A 20,867-nucleotide genomic window follows, 5' to 3' on the forward strand; every position below is an offset into this window, starting at 1 on the left:
CAACATCTGGAGGGCCGAAGGTTCCCCACACCTGCCTTATGGCATAGGATTATGCCATAATATATTTGTTAGTCTTTTGTTTGTCCCTCAAGACTCTTATTGTTTTTGTTAAAAGTCAAGAGAGAATAGGGAACACAAAGACACACCTTGCATGAAAGCAAATGTTGAAATATGGTATAATGGAATGGGAGATGAGAAAGGATAGAAGGCAGGAAATACAGATAAGATTGGGAGAGATTTGCTAGTTATAGGAGGAGAACTGTAAAAACAGAAGGTGCAAACAAAAAGGAAAATTACCATAAAGTAAGGACTTGGATACTGGGATGGGAAAGAGCATACTAAAGCAAAATTATAGTTCCCAAATGGCTACATGGCTGTTAAAAGGCTTCTGCTTGCCACTACCATCATGCATGGTAGCTTAATTATGTAGAGTTAACCCACAGACTGGAAGCATTCAATATATATCCCAATTCCAAAGAAAGGGGATCCCAGGGAATGCAGTAATTATCGAACTATTGCCTTAATATCCCATGCAAGTAAAGTAAAGATTCTACAACAAAGGCTCTTACCGGACTTCCCAGGAGGATCCCTACGCCTGTGCAGCCTCTGAGACGGGCTCCCGTCTTGGATGAAACTTATCCAGTTTAAATTCAGTCAGAAGGCTCTTTTCTGACTGGGAATAATTTCTTCCGGTTAAAGAAGAAACGTGAGATTTCCCACATAGCTTTGTTTTGTTTGTTGGAGTCTGGAATTCGTCAGAATTGTCTGTCTTCCAGCAGCTCAGACAGAGCGAGGATTTTTATGCTAGCTCAGCTGGATAAGTGACCCGTTTTTTTTTATACGGATTAACAGGCAAACATCCTCCTGTCTACATTCATCATTTTCTTATCTATACAGCTAAAGAGATTTGTCAAAGTAACAGCAATTGAGATAACCTAGGTGAGGTAAGACTTTCCTTTTTTTGTTCGCGGAGCTAGGGGGGAAGAAAATATAAATAGCTTATCTTTTTTTTTATTGCAAAAAGCTGACATGGAAAATGGCATTCTAAAGATTACAACGGGCGAGAGATTTCTGATGGGAGGAGATAAGAAATCTTTTTGATCTACGGCTGGGACTATTTTTTCTGATCTACTTTTTTTTTTTGACGAATCTGCTCATTCTCTCTGCTACTAGCTATTTCGACGCTGTGAACTAAAGCTGTTCTTACACTTTCAGGCAGATAAGAGATAAGGGCTGTCTAGCGTGTGACGTTAGTTTGTTGGAAAAATTAACTCCTTTGTAACTGGTTAAAGAAATAAGCTGCTCTTTGTTTGGGACATTGAAAATTGAAGGAGTTTTGTTCCTTTGGCTTTAAGAATGACAATTAAGAAGACCATGGATGTACAAGAAGGGACTTTATCTCTAGACATGTTTCAGAAAATAATGAATGGGATTAACTCAATAAAACAAGAACTGAGAAATAATAGACAAGCGTGGAGAATTGAATTTTACGAAATGAGACAGGAGCTGAAAGAAACTCAGGATTCTATGAGAAAGGAGAATAAAGATAGATCTGGAAAACAAAAAAAAGATGAAAGAGAAATTAAAGGCAAGGTTCAAACTATGGAGATTGGCTTAATTATGGACATGAAAAAAGATTTGGATTTCCTGGCTGTGATGGATCCTGGAGACAAATATTACAGTTTGGAATTCAGCACTGTCCCTGAAGGAATTGAAGAGATTGGAGATAAAGATATTATCGGTTCAAAAAAATTCTTGGACTGGAAGGATCTGATGGAACTTGAAATGGAGAAAGTTAACAGAATTAATCCCTGTCTTGTGTCAATGGAAAAATCTTCAGGAGATGTACTAATGTATCACGTGGAAAAGAGGAACAGAGATGCGGCTTTGCAACAATACTTCAGTGATACGTTTGGATTTGATGGCAAGAAAATATCTGTGATGGAGGAAATTCCTATCAAACTTTTATTATATGACTATGACAGCAAGATTTTTGGGTGCGTAAAGATGGAAGATGGAAGATGGACCCAATATGGATAATGACAGAAGAGCGATTTAAAACCACTGGACTTAGTAGATTTGATGAGTTGGATTAATTGGCATGTTTATTTAGAAAAAAAAATTGATTGACATATATCTCAAGGATTGGAAACTTCTCTTTGACTTTTTGTGGAAGATTAAAATGATATGATGTTAATGAGATTTGAAACCAACTAAGATAACTGTTGGAGGAAGGTGATTTTATAATCTATTAAGAGATAGGTCTGTTACATATTATAGATTTATAGTTGAATTATAGTGTTTTGAAATTACTGGATTTAGTAGATTTGATGAGCTGGATTAATTGGCATGTTTATTTAGAAAAAAAATTGATTGATATATATCTCAAGGATTGGAAACTTCTCTTTGACTTTTTGTGGAATATTAAAATGATATGATGTTAATGAGATTTGAAACCAACTAAGATAACCGCTGGAGGAAGGTGATTTTATAATCTATTAAGAGATAGGTTTGTTATATATTATAGATTTATAGCTGAACTATGACAAATTGGAAGTCAATATTTTTATATATATATATATGTATTTTTTTTGTATTGTATTAGTTATTGATTTGTGTTGTTTTCTTTTTGTATTATTTTGGTTTTGAAAATTAGAATAAAAATTAATTGGAAAAAAAAAAAAGGCTCTTACCATATATGGAGCGAGAAATGCCAGATGTCCAAGCTGGATTTCGAAAGAGAAAAGGCACCAGAGATCATATCACAAACATACATTAGATAATGGAACGGAGCAAGGAATTTCAGAAGAAAATCACCCTGTGCTTTATAGATTACAGTAAAGGCTTTGATTGTGCAGATCACGAAAAACTATGGAATGCTTTAAAATAAATGGGGGTGCACGCATCTGATTAAGAACATAAGAACATAAGAAGAGCCTGCTGGATCAGGCCAGTGGCCCATCTAGTCCAGCATCCTGTTCTCACAGTGGCCAACCAGGTGTCTGGGGGAAGCCCTCAAGCAGGACCCGAGTGCAAGAACACTCTCCCCTCCTGAGGCTTCCGGCAACTGGTTTTCAGAAGCATGCTGCCTCTGACTAGGGTGGCAGAGCACAGCCATCATGGCTAGTAGCCATTGATAGCCCTGTCCTCCATGAATTTGTCTAATCTTCTTTTAAAGCCATCCAAGCTGGTGGCCATTACTGCATCTTGTGGGAGCAAATTCCATAGTTTAACTATGCGCTGAGTAAAGAAGTACTTCCTTTTGTCTGTCCTGAATCTTCCAACGTTCAGCTTCTTTGAATGTCCACGAGTTCTAGTATTATGAGAGAGGGAGAAGAACTTTTTTCTATCCACTTTCTCAATGTCATGCATAATTTTATACACTTCTATCATGTCTCCTCTGACCCGCCTTTTCTCTAAACTAAAAAGCCCCAAATGCTGCAACCTTTCCTCGTAAGGGAGTCGCTCCATCCCCTTGATCATTCTGCTTGCCCTCCTCTGAACCTTTTCCAACTCTATAATATCCTTTTTGAGATGAGGCGACCAGAACTATACACAGTATTCCAAATGCGGCCGCACCATAGATTTATACAACGGCATTATGATATCGGCTGTTTTATTTTCAATACCTTTGTGCTGATGCACAACCTATACTCTGGACAAGAGGCTACTGTAAGGACAGAAGATGGAGAAACTGATTGGTTCCCAATCTGAAAGGGTGTGAGACAGAGGTGTATTTTATCACCCTATTTATTTAATCTATATGCAGAACATATCATACGGAAAGCGGGATTGGACCAAGAAGAAGGAGGTGTGAAAACTGAAGGGAGAAATATCAGTAATTTAAGATATGCAGATGATACCATACTACTAGCAGAAACCAATAATGATTTGAAACGAATGCTGATGAAAGTTCAAGAGGAAAGCACAAAACAGGACTACAGCTGAATGTCAAGAAGGCTAAAGTAATGACAACAGAAGATTTATGTAACTTTAAAGTTGACAACAAGGACATTGAACTTGTCAAGGATTATCAATACCTTGGCGTAGTCATTAACCAAAATGGAGACAATAGTCAAGAAATCAGAAGGTGGCTAGGAATGGGGAGGGCTGCTATGAGAGAACTAGAAATGATTCTCAAATGCAAAGATGTATCACTGAACACTAAAGTCAGGATCATTAGGACCATGGGCATTCCTGATCTCTATGTATGGCTGTGAAAGTTGGACAGTGGAAAAAGTGGATAAGAGAAAAATCAACTCATTTGAAATGTGGTGTTGGAGGAGAGCTTTGCGGATACTATGGACTGAGAAAAATACAAATAATTGGGTGTTAGAACAAATTAAACCAGAACTGTCACTAGAAGCTAAAATGATGAAACTGAGGTTATCATACTTTGGACACATAATGGCAAGACATGATTCACTAGAAAAGACAATAATGCTGGGAAAAACAGAAGGGAGCAGAAAAAGAGGAAGGCCAAACAAGAGATGGATTGATTCCGTAAAGGAAGCCAGAGACCTGAACTTACAAGATCTGAACATGACAGATGTTGTTGGAGGTCACTGATTCATAGGGTCGCCATAAGTCATAATTGACTTGAAGGCACATAACAACAACAATAAGAGCAGGTGCTATTTTTATTCTCATGCACACAACTTCTGTAAGCTCTGCTGTTATTGTCACCCTGGGCATGAGTATGCATGAGGCTGCATTCAGAAAGCACTTTATTACATTTCCCTGACATTTCCTTACTTGATATGTTTGTGTTTTATGCAATCTTTCACATTACGTAAAAACCACATGTGAAAATCTAGCAGAATTTAGCAGAAATTTAGCACTCATTTCGATGTTAATTGCTTCCAGAAGAAATCCATTTGCAACCCCTTTAACCCAGAAAACAGTGGGACTTTTGCAGTGTAATTTCCCAGTGGTTTCATGGATCATGCCACCACTGCTCATGTAACAAAAGTTGGGACAATAATCTGGCATACAATTCTTTCCCACTATTTTTATGAGTGAATCATAGGGGAACAGAAGTTTGCATGTGCATAAAGGGTGGTGGTGGTGGCAACACGTCCAATGGCATCAGCTGTTCTGTCACACCCTGCTTGCTGGTATGAATGAAATTTAGTGCAATTTGGCAGTGTATAAAAAAGCCACAATTCCATAATGCAACAGGTAATGCAGGGTAAAAGGAACATTAGAAACAGGGGCAGAAGCACCAGCATTATAACCAGGAAAACTAATGCCATAATCCTTAGATCAGCTTGCACCCTGAGTCAGCTTGCCTAATAGCAATTGGTATTCATGTTATCTGTGATGGTATCTAGTTCTGTGTCAGGCTTTCATATTGTATTACATAGGGTGTCTTCACAATTGGCCAAGAGTCTCCAAAACTGGTTAGCCCTATTCCAGATATGCTGGATTCCTAACTGCCACAAAGACACACATATTAGAAAAGTATATGGCTATGCTGCCCCAGTTTAATGATAATGGTGTTTATGTTATTGGGAAGAAGTTCATCTAAGCAAATTTATGGAAAGCTCACTTTTATTTGATATGCAGGCACAAAGAAGGACTTGGAACCTAAGTGAGAAAAACATATGTATGTGTTTGTAGGTATTGATTGCCAACGTAACATGAATCTGAAAGGCATACTTTAAAAAACTACTTAGCATTTAATTGGTGTCAGCATAGCTCTGTATGATAAACCAACTAGATTAATGCTAAGAAATTTTTCATGAGATCTTGTACAGTGCAATAGCTGATTTTGGCATCAGTTGATTGTGGTCTCTTGTCTAGATTGGTTTCCATTCCTGAACTGCAGTATGTCAACTCAAAGTCAATTATCTCCTATGACATTTTGGGGGAATGAGGAAAAAATATTTTAGATGAAACAAGGTTTGTAGAATATGGTCTTACTTTTGAGATACCAATTCCTTCTAATGTCTTGGTAGAAGTACAGGGACCCTGCTGGGATCCATTGGAGCAGAGTGCTAAATGTCTTCATTCACTCTATTGACTGAATGGTTAGCTTTATTGCAAATCTTTATAAAAACTAATGAAATTACCCTTCGCCTATCTTTGGTAGGTAGGTATTTATTGTAACGGTCCGAGACCAGCAAAGCAATATCATAGAGTACAGTGTAATACAAAACAGTGCAATGACTCTAATTTAAAAGAAATACAGTATTATTTGATATGAAAATTAAAAATATACTTAGAAAGAACCTTGTGCAAGCACCCAGGCACACTGTTTTATAGCTGCAGCGCAAAATCTCATAGTCGCAAGCGTAACCCTGGGATCCACATCTGCTAAAAGGTATTTTGTTAAAAACGCAGGATCCCGACCGGGGAATTTCTGGATAAGGGGAAAGATAAGACGCTGTCTCATCTCATTATAAAATTCGCATTCCAATAAAACGTGGCCAACATTTTCTAAGGCTCCAGTGTCACAGCGGCACACACATTCCAATAATGGGATATTCTTATATCTACCTTCTAATATGGCTGAAGGTAGCATATTATATTTGGCCAACGTAAAAGCTTTTCTGGTTCTGGGATTTTCTAAGCTCTTCAGATGGTTAGCTAGCATATAGGGTATGACATATGAATCTACATTTAAATTAACATTAGCCCGCTGGGTTTGAACATCCATATCTAGATTTCTTTGTGTGATTAATAGGCTGGCTTGATGATATCCTACTGAGAGCAGAACAGATGGAGATAAACCCAAGGAAGTGATTTTTGTCTCTATAGATTTCTTCCAATCAGATTGAAAAGAATCGGTAAGAACAAGAGGAGCCAATCCAGTCGGAAGAAATACTAACTTTAGCCAGTATTTAAGCTTCAAGATCCAAATACGGGTTTCGATTTTGGGAAGTCCGGCTTCCAGGTGCAAAATGTTGTTTGGGAGGCACGGGGAGATGCCCAGGATAGTTCTAAGAAATTTAGTTTGCACGGTTTCCAGTAAGGTAAACTTTGAGTACGTGCCAGCCTGGGCTCCATAAAGTATTTGAGAAACAATTTTGGCTGTAAATACCTTTATGATTGATGATATATGCTGCCCTCCCTTGTTATAATAAAAAGAAAGAAGGGCTTTTACGCATCTTTGGGCTTTAATTGGTGCATTTTTCATCTGATTATGCCACTTGCCCATAGAATGCAAGGTGATGCCTAAGTATCTATAGGAAGATACTTGTTCTATTGCATTGCCGTCAAGGCACCAATTATGTTTCCTCTGCTTTCTTGTAAAAACTAACACCTTGGTTTTTTCATAATGGAGAACCAGGGATTCGTTCTTACAATAATTGTCCAGGGCTACAAGAAGACGTTTGAGCCCGACGCAGGAGAGAGAGATTAATACGGCATCATCTGCATACATCAATGATGTTATTGGTCTGTTTGATAATGGAGGATGGTGTGATGGTATTTCGGCTAATTTCCTAATTAGAGAGTTCACATAAAAATTAAATAACGTAGGGGCTAATATGCAGCCTTGTTTAACACCGTTATCTGTGGATATTGGTCCTGTTAATTTTCCTGCCCTGTTGCATCTAACACGAATCTGAGTTTTTTGATAAAGCCATCGTATCAGAACTAAAAGTCTCCGATCAATGTTTGTACTTTCCAATTTTGCCCACAGTTTGTCCCTGGGAATGAGATCGAACGCAGACTTAAAATCTATAAATGCCGCAAATAAAGCACCCCCAGGGTTCTTTGAATATTTATCTATAAGATGGTTTAAAACTAAAAGGTGATCTGTAGTAGAGCGGTTTGCTCTAAAGCCGGCTTGCTCATCCTGGAGAATGTTATTCTGTTCAAGCCAAGATTGAAGTTTCTCGAGCAAGTGCTTCGCATATAGTTTACTGACTACACTTACTAGGCTTATAGGTCTATAATTTGCCGGGTCCGCTCTATTTCCTTTCTTAAATATAGGGACAATGATGGCCAAGCCCCAGTCCTCTGGAATAATGGCTGTCTGATCGATACTTGTAAACAGTGTTGCCAATATGGGGGCCCACCATTTTGGATCAGCTTTAAACATTTCGGCCATGATGTTGTCAGATCCCGGAGCTTTGCCTGTCCTCATGCTGGCCATTAAAAGGTCACTTCTCTCTCTGTGACTGGGGGCCAGCTAGGGAGATCTCTTAGAGGGATCTCAGGATAGTTTGATTTATTTTGGCCACTAGAATAGATTTTATAAAAATGGGATTCCCACACATTCACCGGTATGTGAAAATCGAAAATATTTTGAGAGTTGGGCCACCCTCTGGCAACTAACTTCCAAAAAAGGGAAGTGTTCTTACACCTAGATGCCATAATCAGGTGCTGCCAGTATTGAGATTGAGCCTCCATCTTTTTCCGTTTAATCAGATTTTTATAATTCTGTTTTAAGCGGGGGGTATTTCTGGCAGGTTCAGAGCCCTATATTCCCTATATTTACACAACAGCAAATTTATTTGAGCCTGGCATTCGTGGTCGAACCACCTTTTATTCAGTTTGGAGGCTCTATTCTCCCCTAAGCAGGAGTTAGCAGTCAAAGTAGTTTGAATCTCGGTAACTATGGACTGATAGACCGAGATCGTGAATTCTCCGTGTGATGCTGTTAATAATTTTTCACGAAGTCGAGTGCAGGCAGGTGAGTTTATTATCTCCCTTAAGTTCTTCTCTAGCTTCAGAGACCAACGTAGTCGGTTCATGGTTGGCGCCAGTTCTAAATTTAAAGTGGGGGGCAAAGGGGCACGGGATTCTTGGCTGCCCCATACCAATGTCAGTGTGAGTGGTAGGTGGTCCCTCTCAGTTCGGATATCTACAACGCAGGAAAGCACCGAGGCAAACAGATCTCTAGGTACTATGATATAGTCAATGGTGGATGCCCCGACACTCGAGAGGTAGGTGTATTCGCCTGAAGAGTCTCCCTCGGCTGTCCCATTTACCAGCACAAAATTTAATTTACAAATCATTTGGATAAGGCATAGACCTGCAATGTTGACCCCGTTGTCTTTAGAAGAATGGGACGGTACATTGAGATCCTCTGATGTAATAGGAGGGATTTGTCTATAATGCGCATATAGGGTCTCATCGCTGGGGCCAGTTCTAGCATTAAAGTTGCCTGCTATTATTATAATGGCCTCTGGGTAGCGTGCCGATAGTCTGGCTATATATTTCTCCAAGGAATGATAGGTGGTTTGGACCAGCTGCTTGCGTCATGCAGGTGGGAGATAAACATTAATTAGCAGCAGATGTGAAGCTTTCGATTTAAGGAGAAGTGCCACGGCCAAGCCTGGTAAACAAGGTAAAACAATTAAAGATACTTTTAGGTTAGTGGCAACCAATATGCTCAAGCCTCCTTTAGGGCGACCTCTTTTGTCACTTTGTATGGCCACCAGGGAATGGGTCATAAAACCATCCAAATCGAATTGATCTACAGCCCACGTCTCTTGAAGGAAGATCACGTCAAATTTTTTGAAATATGTCAATAGGAATGGATCTGCTAATTTAGTTTTCACCCCTGCAATGTTCCAAGAGAGTAGAAAGAACTTAGAGGTCAGATGCTTCAGTCAATGTTTATTAAGCCGTGGTGTCTGATTTGATTGCTGACTCTTTTTGTTCTGTTGTTGCAGGAAACTGCTGCCTAGGGGTGAAACTGGTCTAGGAGTTATTAACAATTCCCGATCTTGATGCAGTGGAGCAACATTTGATGGACATATTTGGTTGTGCTTTATCGCGTGTTCTTTGTAGTCATATGCCTTTTGCATTGTATTTTCTTTAAATTTCTTGAGGGACTTGTCTATATTGTTACTAACAGATAGATCCAAACTTCTAACTGTTGTTGGTGTGAGAATTCTTGGAGGACAGCTTGCTTCTGGGGAGCAGCTAGTGAGTGCATTCCCTGCAGATTTACTTAATGGAAGCGATGTTAGATTCTGTAATCTTTGGACTATATCAATTTGTGCAACACTTGAGAGGTCAATATAGGCTTCTAATAGTCTTACTTCTTCATCGATACACATATTGGATCCTCTCTCGATATCCAGCCCATGGTTCATTCCAGTTCCTGGGAGCTCTTTTGCTTTATCTTTGGGAGGGTCTTGCTGGCACATATACGGGGCGGTATCTAGTCCTTGATTTAAATCTATTGCTTTTATTTTTTGGGTATCTGGCCTCTGGATTAAATTTATTGGTTTTATTGGGTGGAACAGATTGCCACCTTCTATTGGATTTTTTGTTGGCAATTGGAAACAAAGGGGTTGTGGCGGTGCTTCATTTACAAATAGTCTCTTAACTTTGATACCATATCGTAACAGTATCCTTTTATTTTGAAATAGTATATCTTCCTTCTCCTGTGTATCAAAAGTCACTATCGAGATCACCGTTGTGGCTTTATGATGTAAATATTCCACCGAGAATATATTTACTAAAAAGAACTGACCGGGCAAGACATTGTTGAGCAAGTTCAACAAGTGAGTTTTATGCTCCCGTCGTGTGGCGTATCCAGTTGGTTTGGGGTAATTCGTTACAACAAGCTTCTTTCGGGCAAGTGTTATATGCCATTTCTGGGATAGGGATTGTGGCTTATCAGCACTATTCCTTAGTTGACCAGAAGATCGAGAATCAGCGGGCTGTCTATGGATAATATTTTCTTGAGTCCCAGGCTGAAGGGGTATTGGAGGTGTTATTGGATCCATTGTCCCTTTGGCATGGACTCTAATTGTAGTCTGCCGTGAGTGGTTTGTTTGTTGTTTCCCTTTAGGAGTGGAAAGTGTCTCCAGAATTTTAAATAATTTGGAGTTTGATGTTTTTACTCAGTTTGGTAGATCTGACAGGCTTACTGTGGCCCCTTCGTGGTTTAATCGTGGGTTTACCCTTTTCCTTCTGCTTGATGTTTACTTGTCTCTTTATTTGTTTCGGGCTTGTCCGCTGCTGAGTTTGGCTGGATTTCAGGGTAGAGTCCAGCAAAGGGAGGTATTTACTATACACCTCTACCAAAGTAGTTAGCAGATTGTTCATCTCACATATAAAGTTTTTAATGTGCTCAATATCCTTAGTCAGTGACAAAAACCAGCAGTCCACTGGAAAGTGGCTGGGAATGATTGATGGATTACTTTTCCCGGAATGACTACTTGGACTTAATGTAATAGGAGAAGATTGAGATATGGGATAAGGACTGTCAAAGCCTGCTTCCATATCTCCCATATCTCTTATTCCCTTTTGTGAATTTTCCCTGGGCAAAGACTGCGCTAGGTTATCTGTTTCTGCAATTTCCCACGCCAGTGAAGGTGTTAATGGGGCAGAGGGTTCCAGATGCAGAGCCCCAATTAGGTCTATAGTCCAATCCAGAGGTGAATCTCTCTGGGGGCAGTTGTCATCTTTTTTTCTTAAAGCACTATCCACCACATTTTCCCTTTTTTCCGCTGACTCATGGCTACTGTTCTCCAGAGCCACAGCTGCTTTTGTCTGTTCTTTAGGTATAAAGTAGTGGGTTATTTTCTCCTGTTTTGCGTTTTTTCTCTCAGATGTCATTTCCAAGATAGCCAGCCCCTGTAATTTATAGTCCCTTCTCGTGTTGACCATTTCAAAATATTTGTTCTGCCCTTAAATCTCTCTGCATATGCTATGCTGGGAAGAAATTCATTCTCTACTCACTTTTGCTCTTTTCCAAACGCCCCTGGATTCCACTCCTTACAGCTTCGGCTAGCTTTGTTTTAAACTCGTATCTTCTTAACTTCGTTGTTTATTTAAACAATAGGTATCTGCATTCCTTCCTTGGGGTCTCGTAGCAGAAGCTGATAACCATCAGAAGGAGTATCAGGTCGCGACGAAACCGGCCGTCTTTCCCAGTCAACACATAAGAACATCAACTAAAACTGTCAGGAAAGGTAAGGGAAAATATGTTAAGAGATAAAAGTTTGTAATTACTTTAGTTCAATATTTTGGGAGTTGTTGAAGAGCCCGGAGGTTTGCTGTTATCTACCAGACGCCATCTTTCGCTGGCTCTTGCAGTCGCCTCTCCTCACCTATCTTTGAGGATTAGCATTAATGCTCAGAACAAACTTCATGAATACTAATTTCTTAATGTCCCCTAAGATATGTACCAAATGAAATGTAAAAATAATAAATGAAATTCTACTTTTTAAGAAATAGCACGTAACTTTCTATTTTGAAAGAGCAAAATTTTAGCTTCTTGAACATGAAGCCAATAAAACAATGTTCTGCCCAATCCAAACCAAGGATTAAGTTGATTAGAAAACCACATCAAGCTTTATTTGGGGGGGGGGGATTAGCCACCTAGTCTTCCCACTCTGACCCATAAATGGGATAAAACCCAAGAACGGTTACACCAACATCCTCAGTCAAATTAATTCGTTGTCCTTTTGTTGGTGGAAGTATGCTCTGCATTGTCAAAACCATGTTACTCCTGAGTACTGTATGTGTTCCCATGTTACCTTGCATTATTATCAAAGACAACACCAAACCACATCAGGCTCATATGGTTAATTATATTCCCACAATTAAGCAATGTGTAAATAGCATGCCCACTCATCCAAACATTGACTAGCTGAATGAGGCACCATTTTGGGACTTTTCATGTCTTGTCAATAGTGTGGATACAAGTTAGCCTAGCTAAAGTTAGTTGTGACAAAGTCCCATTCAAAGCAATAACAGAAAGAGACTGATTGACTGATTGATTCAATTGTACCTGTCAACCAAAAATGCGTTCAAGATGGCTGTAACAACCATTTGTGGCTAACAATTTGCTGCCAGTTAACAATTTAGGAAATAATTACCTGAAACTTAATCTCCATTGATTTAGATGAGATTTCACTTTCTAGCATGCCAACATAACTAACTTTTGTTGGATTGTAAGTTCTGTCCTGAACTAACTGTTCTCCTTGAATCTTCTTTTGGTTTTGCACTTCTCAAGCTTCATCATGAACAACATCAACATGAGAAGCAGGAGGAGGGGGATGGATGTTCTGGTGCAATTATCTCTAGGATGAAAACACCTCTGTCAAATATCAGCCCCATTGTTATCACTATATCAACCCTTGCACATTTACGATGGAATTACTGACAGCTTCTTGAAGCAAATAATAAATATAGTTAAGACATCTTTGACATGGAGCCATATATAACTAAGAATGATTTTGGTCCATTGAACAATAACCTTCTTTTAAAACTTTCTTGTCACATTCTTTTCTGAAGGGTTACATTTATATCTGCAGCAGGATGGATGGATGGGGCATGTGAATTGCACCTTCAAACATTTCTTTTCCTCTTCCAGAAAAAAAGAGAGAAGAACCAGAAACTTCAATCAATGTCTCATCCCTGAAAACGATGACACTGTCAAACTGCTGTCATTAAAGCTAACTAACCATATTAAACGAATATTAAAATATAGGTTTCTTTGCATAACATAATGAGCGAAAGTGCTTTTAAGTTTTTCCATTCGCTTTGAGGTGTAGGTGGCATTTTCATTCCAAAACTTTGAAGTCAGACAAAATGTACAGGTAGAGGGTACTAGATCAAATAATAATCAACTTCAAAAAGCATTTTGGCTGTTATATATCCCAGGGCTAATTTCCTCTAGACATTTTAAATGTAAATGTCTAAACTCATTTAAAAATTGTAAATTGGTCTAGGTTCAATCAAAACCCATCCTGACACAGAGCAGAGAGAGTGGGCTAATTGTGTTTTGTTTGTCAAATGAATTCCATTTGGAAAGCAATGAAACCTCCAAGCTAATTCTTTTAAGGTGAGCTAGTAGTTGTATTATCAGTTAAATGCAGTAAAATGGATAATCACATGATGATAATGAAAACTGAGTCTATTTTAACATTCAGGCTTAGTCTGCCACAGGGCATATAGTGATGGAACTTAAGTACTGTAATGTTCCATTGGGCACAATGGCACCAAGTTTGCTCTTTAGCTGCACAGACACTTTCTTTGCATTTTAAAAAACTTTATCAAAGCACTGTGGCAAGGTAGAAAATGTCAAAGTGAAATGCACTGTAGGCAAATTGTGATTTCATTAAGTTTAAATTTATTGCTTTTGACTGATGTATTACCATGCTTGTTAAGAACTAGTAATTTAGAATATCTGCCTGCCTAGTTAAATAGCTTTGTCTCCTCACATAACACTTTATACACACTTTGAAAGACCACCATAATTCAAAGAAAGTGGGGGCCTATTTTATTTTTCTAAAAAAATAATTTCAAACATTCAACAATAGCTGACCTTATGGACAGATAGTCTTGCATGCTGATCCCGGGTGTTTTGTTAGTTTCCTTGGTAGTTAATTGCAGCCTTAATATATGTTATTGTTGCTACTCTTGGATATCTACGTCTAGTTCATTAACAATGGGAACTTAGGAACAGCGTAATGCTTCTACATGGTTTGTTGCTTCATTGAGCATGTATATTGGATGTAACTGGGAGCTGTTAAGAATGGAGCTGTCCAAAATTTCTGTGTTCATTTGGAACACATTTAGTTGGTGAATGTGAGCTCTCCAAATGAGTATTTATTGAACAAAATGGCTGTACATACTGAGCAAAATGGCTGGCTGACCATTCGTGAAACATATTAAATAATTACAATTGATTAATTCTGTGTTGAGGATGTTCTAGGCCATAATTCTAGGGCATACTTTTTTAAAAAAGGAGATAGAAATATAATTTGTGAACTGAAAAATAAACCTAGGTAATCAATTTTAAGTTGTGACTTTTAAACATTTCCCCATTTGTATTATCTCCTGAAACCAGATTATACAATGTGAATATTATATGATTTCAGCATGAAATTTGACAGAATTGCATATTGAAAGTGAATCATGCAAGGAGATATTTGAAAACATTAAATATTCATTGTTTCAAAAAGAATATCTTCAGTAGGTGGATTTTCCACATCTATCATTTCCAGGACCATTAATCTTAACTAGAATTACAGCTAGAAGCTTTCTAGTATGGCCAGATGCAAATAAAGAAGTGGGTCTTACAACAGTTATAGATGTAGCAAGATTTGAAGTTTTGGCTGGTACAAGTGGTCACTCCTTTATTTCTTTCATTTCTGTCTCACCCTTCCTTTAAAGAGTTCAAACAGCAAACATGACTTTCCACTCTCATCCTCACAAGAACCCAATGAGACAGTAAACTGAGTGTAAATTCTGTGTCATATCACATCAGTTCTCATGTATACTACTCTTAAGGATGTGGGAGAAATTTGATTCAGTTCACATCTGACTCTATCAGATTTGCACTTTCAAAGCAACATATTTATTGTCTCAAATTTTAAAAATGTGATTAATATTCTACTCTTTTATTACTGTTTTGTGATTTTATTGTTCTGAGATAAGTTATTGTTGCAGTTTTATTTTATTTTAGCTATTGTAAAATGCCCTGGAATAACTTAATGAAGGAAACAATATCAGTCTTTTAAGTAAGATAAATATTAATTATTGGGAACCACTGGCAGCCAATTTAAACTAGGGATGAACCGATCAGTCTATTGCAAGTCCTTGTCATGTTCACATGGGCCCATTTCCAAGTCTGTTCTCTCCCATTCCCACATTAATTTGTAATTTTTTAAAAAAACTGAACAAAACTGTGCATTTAAATATATATTTTTGATTATATTTTGCCACAAAATATGCATTTTCTTTCAAAATATGCATTTTAAACATATGTCATCCTAAAATGCACATTTTAAATACATTTTTGAACTAAAACTATGTCAGAATATTAGGAGACGTGCAAAATCTGAAGAATAACTATGTTCTGATCCATACATTAGTAAAGGAGGTTCATTCAGGTCAGTCCCTATTGGAATTCACAAATAATTTAAAGCGATTCACTGGGTCTTCAAAGGAACACGCATACTGAGTTCCAAGTAGCCCAGCATAATGTTTAAGTGTTTTTAACCCGTGCACCACCTCTTTCATGGTCACATCTGCAAGCTAGTATAGGTTCTGTCCAGGACAAGAATTACTGGTATGCAACTTCTGCGCCTGAAGAGCCCTTCATATGGGTTTCTGCAGGGCTTCAGGTCATGTAGAACCTTGCACAACTGAATGCCCTTTGCTAGCATCCTGCATTGTTTATAGCAGTCCCAATTCATCATCAAATGAAGGGTTGTAGCTCAGTGGGCAGAGCATCTGCTTTGCATGCAGAAGGTCCTAAGTTCAATTCCCCGCAGCATCTCCAGGTAGGGCTTGGAGAGATCCTTGCCTGAAACCCTGGAGAGCCGCTGCCAGTCAGTGTCGACAATACTGAGCTAGATGGACCAATGGTTTGACTCAGTATAAGGCAACCTCTTATGAGGCTTCATTTCAGTCTTGATTTCACCATAGTATTAAAGACTCGATGCCCAGACTATTCTGTAGATGGAAGCATGATGTGCAAGGTGTTACATTGGAAGGAATATATGTTGACAGGGCAGAACATGGATACAGATGAACACATACCTAGTGGGGTTTTTTGTAGCTTTCTATTTCATTATGTCTTTTGAATATCATAGAACCTACACCCCAATCATTGACATAGCATTCTTGTTTTAAGATACTGAGCAAAGTTAGTATCACACGTGAGCCACTAACTTAAGCTAAAGACTTGTAAAGCAATTTTTAAATAAATAATTTAAAAAAACCCAAGGCTTACATTGCCTGAAGACAGCAGCTTAAACCTGGGCTGTTTACAGCAGATTTTAAATGGACTTTGGGCAACAATTTTTGGATATTGACTTTTCTGACATTTCTCTGAAGTCAGGGAGACTGTTCCAGAAGATGGGAGCATCTGCTACTTAGTGATCATCATGACTGGCAAAATGCAAATTTACTGAGTAACAGAAAGAAGACTCGGAATAAGCAGTGATTGAGAAAATTTGTTATTAGGAGAAAAAAGAACAGGGAAATAGGTAGAATATAAATAGCCAAAGGCTAAAAAAAGAAATAGGTAACATTAAAATAGCTAATTACTAATGCTCCTTCCTATTAGAGAATTGGTGTAATAGTTAATGATGAATATTTGATGCAAGCATAAAATACATGATTAAGGGCTTCCTCCCATATGCACCTGCTCCATTCAACATTGAGTGCCCTACACTATGTCCCTCCATGGTTTGTGCTCCAGTGGACAGGTACGTGAGACAAGACTTTCTCAGTCACAACACCTCAACTGTGGAATGCCATCTCTAGGGGAACCCATTTGACTTAGTCACTGGCCTGTTTCAGGTGTAGAATGACATGAAACCATGGTATCCCATTACGTGAACAAGCCACAGTGAATCTTTGGTTCGCACACTGTCCCTTCCCTTCTCTTTCACAGCTGCAAGGAGAAGTTTGAAAACATGTTCTCCCACTTTTAAACAAATTACAGTTCCCCATTATGTCCTAAGTTAGGAAACTGTGGTTTGTTTAAACTCTCATTAGTGTGGTACCAAATCAGAAACAAACCATGATATCAAATCCTGGTTCGTTCACTAATTAGAGTTAACCAAACCACAGTTTGCCAAGTTCAAATGTAATGAAGAACTGTGGTTTATTTAAAAATGGAAGTAGATGCTTCTGATCTCCTGCTTGCAGCTGTGAAGGAGGAGGAGTGGGAGAGTTCATGAGCCCAAAGCTTGCTGCAGCTTGTTCAAATAGGTGGAAACCATGGTTTTCTGTTACATCTGAACGGAATGATTGTCTGCTTTCTGGATCATTGCCCAAACATGGCTTTTTAGAATGTCTTTTGACAATGTTGTGATGTGATTGTGAGATGACGCTGATACTGAAGTACTTTTGGTTGATGTGTTTATCTTTTGCCTGGATCATTTTATTCTGAATTTATTTTGGACTTTTATTACTGCTTTATTATGCTTGCGTTAATTGCTTTGAACCTCACATTTAATAGAAAAATGGGATACAAATTCTTCAAATACATAAATATTCTTGTAGAGAGATTGCTGTGCTTTGCAGACAATGAATCTTGCATGAATGATAGCATATATATTGACCAGAGACTCAAGGAGCTATTTTAGGTATGCTCAAGAGATTACTCATGCCCTGTGGGGACCTTTTTTTACTGTTTCTTTTAACAGTAGAAAAGCTATGGCCATTTCTGAACCTACCCTAAAACAGTTGCTTCAGAAGAAATGTTATATTAGCAGAAAATGTGTTTGTCACTTTTATTTAGAGGAAGATTATGTCTACATTATGTCAAATCAATATAGTTTTTCAGGCAGATGAAAGGAAGAACCAGTGTTTATAAAGTGGCTACCACCTCTGCTTAATTGATTCAATGTGCATGAAGTAATTCAAGTTGACTATTACACAATTTATTGAAATAAATTTACCACAGTCAACACACGTAATTACTTATTAGCAAATGTTGCAAATTGTGTCTGGAGTTAATAAACAGACTACCTAAATACCTGGATTTAACTAAACATACAAAATACATTAATTTTATGGTGTACTGTGGCTTCTGTTGAAGACTTATTTTACTTTGTCTTCACATTTTCTTTCTCCTTTTGACTTACCCTCAGAAATTTGTTTCTCTACATATTTGAAATCTGGCTAGATTAGGTTTATTTTTAGGCTCCTAGGGCAGCTGGTTTGTATGCTTTTATTATTATTATTTCCATGCAATTCCATTCTTGTCAAGCTCCTAGAAATATGAAACTTGCTTTAGCTTGTATGACATGTTACCTTCCTTTGAGCCTTTCAAGTAAGATGTGATAGGATTTTCCTCTGATTTTAACATATTATGCTAAGGAAATATATAAAGCTTGTGTTAAGAGTCCAGAAAGAAGGCACATTCCTTTTTTTACACATGTTATATCTTAATTTCTCAATAATAAAAAGACACAGGGTTGGAAACACAAAGGCTATCCATTCAACCCTATATCTTTTTTTGAGCAGAAGGGAAGGAATCCATGATTTCTGCCGGCTCCCTGCATCTGAAGTCCTCTATGCCTCATTTTATGTCACTCCCAAGTGTCTTCCAACCCTGGAGGGGCTGTAGTGTAAAGAAAAACACAAGAAAGACCAGAACCATCAGCAGAATTCTGCTCTCAATTTATTGGATCCAAGTCATAGTTATAGATATCCTGAAAGATACAGATCAACAAAAAAACAGAGCTGTATTTCAAAAGGAGAGAATTGTTCCACAATATAGAGGAAAATTGTCAATGCATATAGTGTTCTATCACTGAAGCCCTACATCCAAAAAATGGGGCCATATTGTCTGAAAAGGGTTACTTACTTGGGATCTGTTTCATATATATAAATATATATATATAGCCCTAAAAATATTACCGTTCTATGCAAATCTGTGCATTTCCAATACTAAATATCCATATTCTTAATAAGGTTAGGAACTATCTACAGGAAAAAAATTTTAAAAAAATAAAAACACTGAACAACTTTAGAAGAAGCAGTTTTTATTCTGTACCCAAAACATTTGACTTCCAAAGCAGTTGAACAAAAACGTCCAGCACATTTGTGCAGTACATATCCACAGATCTAATTATAGCACATCCAATGGTCTCGGCAATTCAGAAGAATTCTTGCTGCTTTGTCATTCAGGACAGATCTTACTCCCCCACTCCATCTTTCTTTTCGTGGAGGAATATTTGGTTGTTCAATCACTCATCATACCATAGTGCCAAGAGTGCAGACACAAGTAAAGGAAGCCCTCTGACATAACAGACAGTTGGTGCTTCTCATGATACCAAGTTATGGACTGCAAGCACACTGATGCATTAAGCAGCAACATTCACCACGACGGAAGTTAGGCTGATAACAGGAGAACTTACACGGGTTAGCACAGTTGTGTGGGTAGGTCATTTCTCTGTAATTGTAAAACTTTGGGTTCAAAAGTTGTCCATTTATAGCTAAGTGGATAATTTCCAAGGAAGTCCAACATAGTCACATATGACTTCACGGGAAGAAACTTTTCAAAAATGTGGGGATTGTTAAAAAAGAATTTGAAAGGGAAAGTCAAGAGGGTAAAATCTCACCAGAATGCTTGAAGGTTATTCAAAACCACAATAAGTGGTTTGTTCACCGCCCTGAGAGCTATTTCGCTAAGGGCGGTATATAAATTGAATAATAAATAAATAAATAAAGAAAGAACGCTCATCCAGAATGCATACAACATATCAGGAAAATCATCACTAAATCCAAGAGGACTTAGCATAGTTAAGCAAACAAAGCCAACCAAATGATCGGGGTCTGGAACAGCTCCCCTATGAGGATAGCTAATAATATTTGGAACTTCTTAGTTTTGAAAAAAGTGAACAAATGGTGACATGATAGAGGTCTATAACATTAGGCACTATGAGGAAAAAAGAGATAAGAGGTTTTTGTCTCTCATTTTTGTTTGTCATACAGACACACTTGGATGAAGCGGATTATTTGGATCCATTCCAGTCGGGCTTCAGGACTGGACATGGAACTGAAACAGCCTTGGTCGCTCTGGTGGATGATTTGAGGAGGGCATTGGACAGAGGTGAACATACATTCCTCGTCCTCCTGGACCTCTCAGCGGCTTTTGATACCGTTGACCACGGTATCCTCCTGGATCGCCTGAGGGGAATGGGAATAGGAGGCACTGTTTTACAGTGGTTCCATTCCTATCTCTCTGATAGGCACCAGCGGGTGGCATTGGGAGATGAGGCTTCAGACCCTTGGCCTCTCAATTGTGGTGTGCCACAGGGTTCTATCCTCTCTCCCATGCTATTCAACATCTATATAAAGCCGCTGGGGGGCATCATCAGGAGATTTGGGCTGCAGTGCCACCAATATGCGGATGACACTCAGCTCTATCTCTCATTTAAGTCCTCACCAGAGATGGCTGTGGATACCATTTCCAAGTGCCT

General features: G+C 38.4%; 1 long non-coding RNA gene across 1 annotated transcript; it reads left to right on the forward strand.

Moving 5' to 3' along the window:
- Positions 1 to 11,418: 11,418 nt before the first annotated feature.
- On the forward strand, positions 11,419 to 14,717 carry LOC133388414 (uncharacterized). Its single transcript, XR_009763795.1, has 3 exons — positions 11,419 to 11,474; positions 11,756 to 11,885; positions 13,292 to 14,717. It is a non-coding gene; the product is annotated as an uncharacterized LOC133388414 (long non-coding RNA).
- Positions 14,718 to 20,867: the final 6,150 nt, after the last annotated feature.

This window comes from Rhineura floridana, chromosome 7, assembly GCF_030035675.1.
Source record: "Rhineura floridana isolate rRhiFlo1 chromosome 7, rRhiFlo1.hap2, whole genome shotgun sequence".
NCBI lineage: Eukaryota > Metazoa > Chordata > Lepidosauria > Squamata > Rhineuridae > Rhineura > Rhineura floridana.